This window comes from Temnothorax curvispinosus, unplaced genomic scaffold (assembly GCF_003070985.1).
Source record: "Temnothorax curvispinosus isolate PA1 unplaced genomic scaffold, ASM307098v1 QBEX01015065.1, whole genome shotgun sequence".
NCBI classification, from domain to species: domain Eukaryota; kingdom Metazoa; phylum Arthropoda; class Insecta; order Hymenoptera; family Formicidae; genus Temnothorax; species Temnothorax curvispinosus.
The window spans coordinates 2,881-9,361 of NW_020224845.1; the positions used below are offsets into that span (position 1 = coordinate 2,881).

The 6,481-nt window shown below is 34.6% G+C and overlaps 1 long non-coding RNA gene across 6 annotated transcripts; it reads left to right on the forward strand.

Moving 5' to 3' along the window:
• The first annotated feature begins 391 nt into the window (after nucleotides 1-391).
• Nucleotides 392-5,849, forward strand: LOC112465313. Of its 6 annotated transcripts, none has more exons than XR_003042002.1 (9): nucleotides 493-941; nucleotides 1,153-1,398; nucleotides 1,606-1,743; nucleotides 1,847-2,174; nucleotides 2,369-2,531; nucleotides 2,647-2,819; nucleotides 4,391-4,504; nucleotides 4,618-5,550; nucleotides 5,692-5,849. It is a non-coding gene; the product is annotated as an uncharacterized LOC112465313 (long non-coding RNA). The 6 variants fall into 6 exon arrangements; XR_003041998.1 differs by having other exon boundaries at nucleotides 2,647-2,807; nucleotides 5,692-5,848; XR_003042000.1 differs by lacking the exons at nucleotides 4,391-4,504; nucleotides 4,618-5,550; nucleotides 5,692-5,849 and adding an exon at nucleotides 392-471 and having other exon boundaries at nucleotides 658-941; nucleotides 2,647-3,693.
• The last annotated feature ends 632 nt before the right edge of the window (nucleotides 5,850-6,481 follow it).

The window sequence follows — 6,481 nt, forward strand, 5'->3', positions numbered from 1 at the left end:
CGTGAGATATCCTATTATGATCTCAGGATATCTAAATATTCTGCCATATCCGTTGGCTTTGCATAAGATATCTTACGAGATCTTCTGAAGGATATCTTTTAGAATATATTATTTTTCGTAAATTCTCAGGTTGTACTTGTAATATCTCACAGTAGTATATTATTTTTCGTAAATTCTCGTATACTACTCAGAATATATAAATTAATACGGATCAGAAGATCCGCTCGCAGCGTGTTGCTTTCACCGACGACGCCGAATCGGCTAAGGGTGCCTCATGGGACTAACCAATCAGAATGATTCCGAGATTCCGTCCTGCATGGGGAGGCACCCTATGTCCGAAGACGGCATGTTGATGCGCGCGCATAGGCGAGCCGAAGTCGCCCCGATGAGAGTCGATCGGGCACGAAGCGCACGAAGCCACACAAAGGGCCAAAGCAGGCCAAAGCACATATGACAGTCGTAGTCGTGGACGTAAGTAACGCACAAGCTTTGGCGTATCCTGATTTGTCAGGTCGAGGACTACGACTGTCGTATATCGCTACGCCATGTTATGTGCTTTGGCTCGAACACGTCAGATGTCGCGTCGGCGGTCGGACATCTTGTCAATGTGCACGTTAACAACGAGTGATCGCGACACCAGTTATTATTTTCTTTCAGTGTCAAAGTCAACGATCGGCATTCATCTTGCGCGGTATCGCCGCCCAATCATCCAAGTGCGTGAATGTCCAGAGCGACTATTCTCTACGAGTGATTATCGAGTTCATCAAAGGAACTCGTCCCGAATCTCTGTAATCGTGTCGCGTTCGCGCTCGGGGTCTGCCTCGCGAACAAGATTCTCCGTTCGACAGCAACGTACGACAGCACGTACACAGATACGTGTCTCGTGTGTCGTTCTGAAATATTTTGTTGACGCAACGTTTTGAAGTTTATCGAGGTGACGGGTAAGTGTTACATCGTCCGTGCGTCAGCGCGAGAATTATCGTTTATGTTAAATAGCGCGACCCAAACAGCATCGCGAATACGAACGCCACAAAGCTTTTCTTCGAGTCCGTGTGTGAATCGTGACAATGCCGAGTGTGTAAATGTTAGGAACATTATGCTGTTGCAACGTACCCGAGCGTTTTTCATGTTTAATTGTGTCCTCTGGTTTAGGCGAGAGCGAGGCGACGGCCCAGCAGTACCTGACGTTGGCCGATGGAAACGTGGAGATGGCAATTATTAGCCTGATGTTCGAGGGTGGCAGACCGCCGGAGACCGAGAACGCGGATCCCGAGCCGCCCGTGAGGGCTCTTATATTACCCACGCGTGAAACGCTAGTGCCTTCGGAGCCGATATGTTCATTGCCACAATTGTCGAACAACGTGTATGACAGATTCCGTGATTTTGCGGCAGAAACCCGTACGCATTTTGTCCTAGAACTTATATCAATTAGAATATGTATACGTACTGGACAATTAAGAATAGGTAGTATTAAGTGGGATGGTTGCATGGATGGTATGAGGATGTTAAGTTTTTAAACCAAGTTTCTTCAAATATACTTCTTGGCATGTAAGTTGAAGTTAATAAGTTATTATTATTATTATTACATGCTGGTAATTAATGTAGGACGACAAGAGGAAGAGATGACTCGCAGAGTAACTTACACAAAGCACATATCTCAAAAGAAAACGAAGCTACTGGAAGATCTATAATATTTAGACCACCATGCGATATTCTCTTCGTTCAATTGCAACTCGTGCAAAGGTAAAAGAATTAATTTAGCATATTTACATATTAATATTGTACATCATTAATCTCACCACATTATATTATTTGATATTTTATGTTATACCAATAACTGTTGCAGTTATGCTAAGCTTTCAACAAGACACATTAAAACAGGTCGTTGAAAATAATTTAAAAGGACAAAGATGCGAAACAATGCTAGAGAACGTAGTGGAAAAAATAAATCGGAATTCTGCAACGTAAATATTTGACCTTATAAATAGTGATAAATAAGTTCGCCAAAATACTTAAAAATCTTCACACAATAGTAATGTAGCTTTTATTTGACACTAATTTTATATCCTGTAAGTACTGATTTCCATCTCGAGTACTTTCCTGCACAGACGCTTGAAGATTTTCATGCGGTCGAAGATAAGTGGAAAATGGACAAAGAGTACAGAGAAAATGTGGTGAGTGTAATATTTAATTTTTTTATATTGTTACGTTGATTTTAGCTATATAAAATTAGTGTCAAATAAAAGCTACATTACTATTGTGTGAAGATTTTAAGTATTTTGGCGAACTTATTTTCTAAACATAAAAAGACACTTGCTCATCTGTCATTTTTAAGTAAGTTTATCAATAATGTCATTTTTTATTGCAGTTACGACTATTTGCAAAATGTATAGGTACTAATGTAAAAAACACAACATATACTCTTATGGGAATTTTGATGTCGGACAATGTAGCTATGCAATATAGTTGGACCGGAGCAAAACAAAATAAAGAGAAATTTTCCAAGTCACGGTTTCACATAGTTCTGCAAAGTATGACATATAATTAGAAAACAAATATTATCCACTGCTCACTTAAATACTTATAAAACAGTGATTATGTATATATATATATATATATGTATATATATATACTTTAATTTTTCAGCAACTATAATGCAGATGCATAACGATGCAACGCTACAAGGAATCAAGAAGTGTATAACTGACTGGTTAAGACATGCTAAGGAAAGACATACAAGACAACATTTAAAAGGCAATGAGTCAACAGCAAAAGTAAATGACACAGTCGATTAAATGACAAACGAGGTAGAAAAAAATGTATGCCAATTGCACGCTTAAAATACCAATGCTATGTATGTGTTACCGCAATGTCCTTTTATTTTTATTTTTTTATTTTTTATTATCGTGCTCGGCGTCAGCGCAACGTTTATCGCATAATAGTGCGGGAAAACTGACTGTTTTCGTGGAAACGAATGACCGGCCGTGCGTTCTATATCATTATTTCCCTTTTATAAACGGAAGAAATAGAGAGGTGTGCTCACTTTGTAACCCTTTTCGCCGCGTTTATTTCTACCGTCGCTGCTTCCGGTAACATCAAACACACAAAAAAGGCGAATATTATTTATGTGCGAGCGTACACGTGGGCGAGCTCATCATTCTACAAATATGTTTCAACCGCAATTAAGCGCCGACAATAAGAAATCATTAGGCTTCTCCCCGATGCCGCTATTGTGATAACCAGTATATTAATACATTTTTAATTTTAGCGCGATAGAAAACATACGGTCTCGGGCGGAGGAGGGAAAAACCAAGTGTCCCTTCATAAAAATTCTAATATAGCGCCTTTTTTAACGTTTTTTTTTCCTTCTTGAAAAAGACCATCCTTGTTGCATAATTAAATATTTTCCTTATGTAAAAATATATTTTGTTTCGACATGTCTGTGTAACGTAAAAAAAAGGACTTGGTCACTCGTGAAAAAGCCGAGACCGTACGTTTTCTGTAATAATCAGCAACATTACATTTATTGGTGTTATTTTTTTACAAAAAGTGTTAAAGTTTAAAAGTACTTTATATATGTACCTCTATTTTTGTACCTCGGGTCGAAAGTTTTATCAGACTCGTATATGTGATATGTATTTTAATTTTTACTAATTGTATTTTTTAAATTAGAGGTATTTTGTTTAAAAACTATATATTCTTTTAATAAATAAAGATTTAATATGCAATGTACAATATACTTATTTTTTTAGGTACATTATGGACAGAAAGATTGATTTTTTTGTAATACGTTTTGGAATGTGTTTGTTTAATTTTACAATTTATTTTCCAATGAAAGAATTCTTTTATTAAACAACACGAATGCACATTCCGAAATTTATCACAAAAGAGAAACAATATTTCTGTCTACGATTGTATACGATTATCCCCTTTCTGGTTAAACCATAATTTCATTGTATATAAAATATCCATACGATATCGCGAGTGCTATAATTAATATCTTGCGATATCTTTCGATCTCCCTCGGATATCCTGTAAAGATGTCTGCAAGATCTAAATAGCCGGACACTTGTGCATCCACTGGATATCCACCGGATATCTGAGACCATTTTGGGATGTCCCGCGGTTATTGCGATATCCCAAAATGATGTCTGTAGGACGTCCTTCAGATAAAGTGTGCTGTGTAGGACACGTTAAACATTCTTACAAAATAAAAGAAAAATATATATATCCATAAACTAATACTTTTGATCGATTTAGTATATATGTAAACTATTCCGAAAACTTTGGTGTTATTTCAATAATTATCATAAGTTTTAATTGCCGTTAAATTAACATTATTTATTTCTTTCATCTAACAATAAACTGTATTGAATTTTTCTTATTCCAGAAGCTTTTAGAGCAATATTCCCTCGGAATACAGAAAAAGATTTTGAACACTTTATAATGGAGTGGTTATCAGATTCGCAAATGTCCGTAAGGAAAGAAAAAAAACATTAAAAAGGTAATGTAATTTATTTCGGTATATATTCTCTATAAAATAACATCATTATAGTTTGCCGCGTTATAATTTATAAGTGACTTTTTCACTAATTTAATTGTACTTTTATTTTTCAGGAAGTGATAAATATATTATCTTACTTGCGTGGCTCCGCGCGAGTGATTATTATAGTAACAAAAGGGTCTTAGGTTTGATCTCGACTTAGTCTGCATCCTGCATATACAGTCCTCGTAAATGGTTTAAGGCTTAAAAGACCTGTATGTGGTTTAATAATCCGTTTTAGAAAGTTTGTAGAATGAAAAAAAAATACATAGGTCTAGGCGATAGTAAAAAGAAAGTTTTTATACATTAGAAATAGTGATTTGTGCTATATGATCTAAAAGGATAAGGTCGAAGGCACTAACACCCTCATTCGAGGGGACACATTTCAAATAAAAAAGGAAGATTTTGATAAAATTATTTGGTTTGACATTTTTTCTCAGTATCACATTTAGTTTTTATTCAAGGATCAACGACGAAGATGTGGAACCACATCTGATCTTGCCTTAAAATGCATTTTTTTCTGGATTTGAGACAGAAATCTGATTTTTTTATTTAAAAGATGAGTTTTATCCCAAAACCTTCCGCTATGATCAATGATCTTTACCAAAGATATTATTGTGATAAATTGAAAACTGTAATACCTATATGGTATGTATTATTTTTATATAAATAAAACTTTTTTTTATGATAATTAGTGAATTATTCCCTAATGCAGATTAGTATATAACAAACCTGGGCAACTTCGAGCTCCGGAGTCACGACACTCCCCTACTTTCCGCGGATAGAAAAGAAGTGTCGTGGTTCTGGAGCTCAAAGTTGTCCAAGCCTGGTTTATAAAAGCAATCTAAATATTAATTAGACAATAAATATTGAGATATTTTATTACTATTGCATATTTATTGAAAACATGTTGCCTGTAACATGGTGTAAAAAACAAGGTGAAGCATTGCGCATAATGGCGGTTGAACCAATCAGGAGGCGACCCATTTTGTTGCGCTCACTTTAAGGTGAAGTTTGCTTATAAGAAATAAAAATGTGTAAATCATGTAAAATTTTAGATAAAACCTTAAATAAATAAATAAACTAATGACAATTAAACTTACATTTATTAGTTTATTTATTAAACTTCTGTTTTAATTCTGTTCTAGTTTGGTTACGTAATTTGATTAGAGTCAATTAACCGCACGTCCACAGTGTAGATTCTGAATTATAGTGTGAGGAAGAAGGGTTGAAACCTCGGTTGAAACGCAATTTACTTAAATAATAATAAAAAGACATATGTAACGAAAAAAATAAATATTTTATTCAAACAGAATAAAATTAGGTAACGTTTTTTATAATTTTATCCTCCCTCATTTCGTGAAGAGCGTCTGAGGTAATATTTTTCGCAATAAATTCTTTAATTTTTTAAAATAATTAAAAACACATTTTTTTAATGTTAAAAAAACGTTTTTTTTACAATGCTAAAATAAATACAGCAAAAATAAAAATTTAAATCGCCAGTGAATAATGAAAAAATCAATAAAATAAATACTTTTTTAATAAGAAAAAAAGGATCTGTTCTATTAATTTAAACGTTTTTTAAATATTTTTTTTATTACTAAAAATGTTTTTAAAAACGTTGAAAAATATTTTTTTGCTACTTGGGTTATTTAGCAAATATCAACCAATATAAATGCCTCTCAACATTAATTATATTTACTACTTACTGCGTATGTTTTATTAAAGTCGCAAAAGTTGAACACAAAATATTTCCCGCACAACAGACGCACGCGACGGATAACGGACGTAACGGACTACGAATTGATGGAAGCAGCCATATTGCTTTTCTCGCAAAAAAGGTCGCGCGCTGATTGGTTCAAAAACTGAACGAGTGCGCAGCATCGGGAATGCTTCACCTGTCTATTTACACCATGGCCTGTAATAGAAATAAAACAT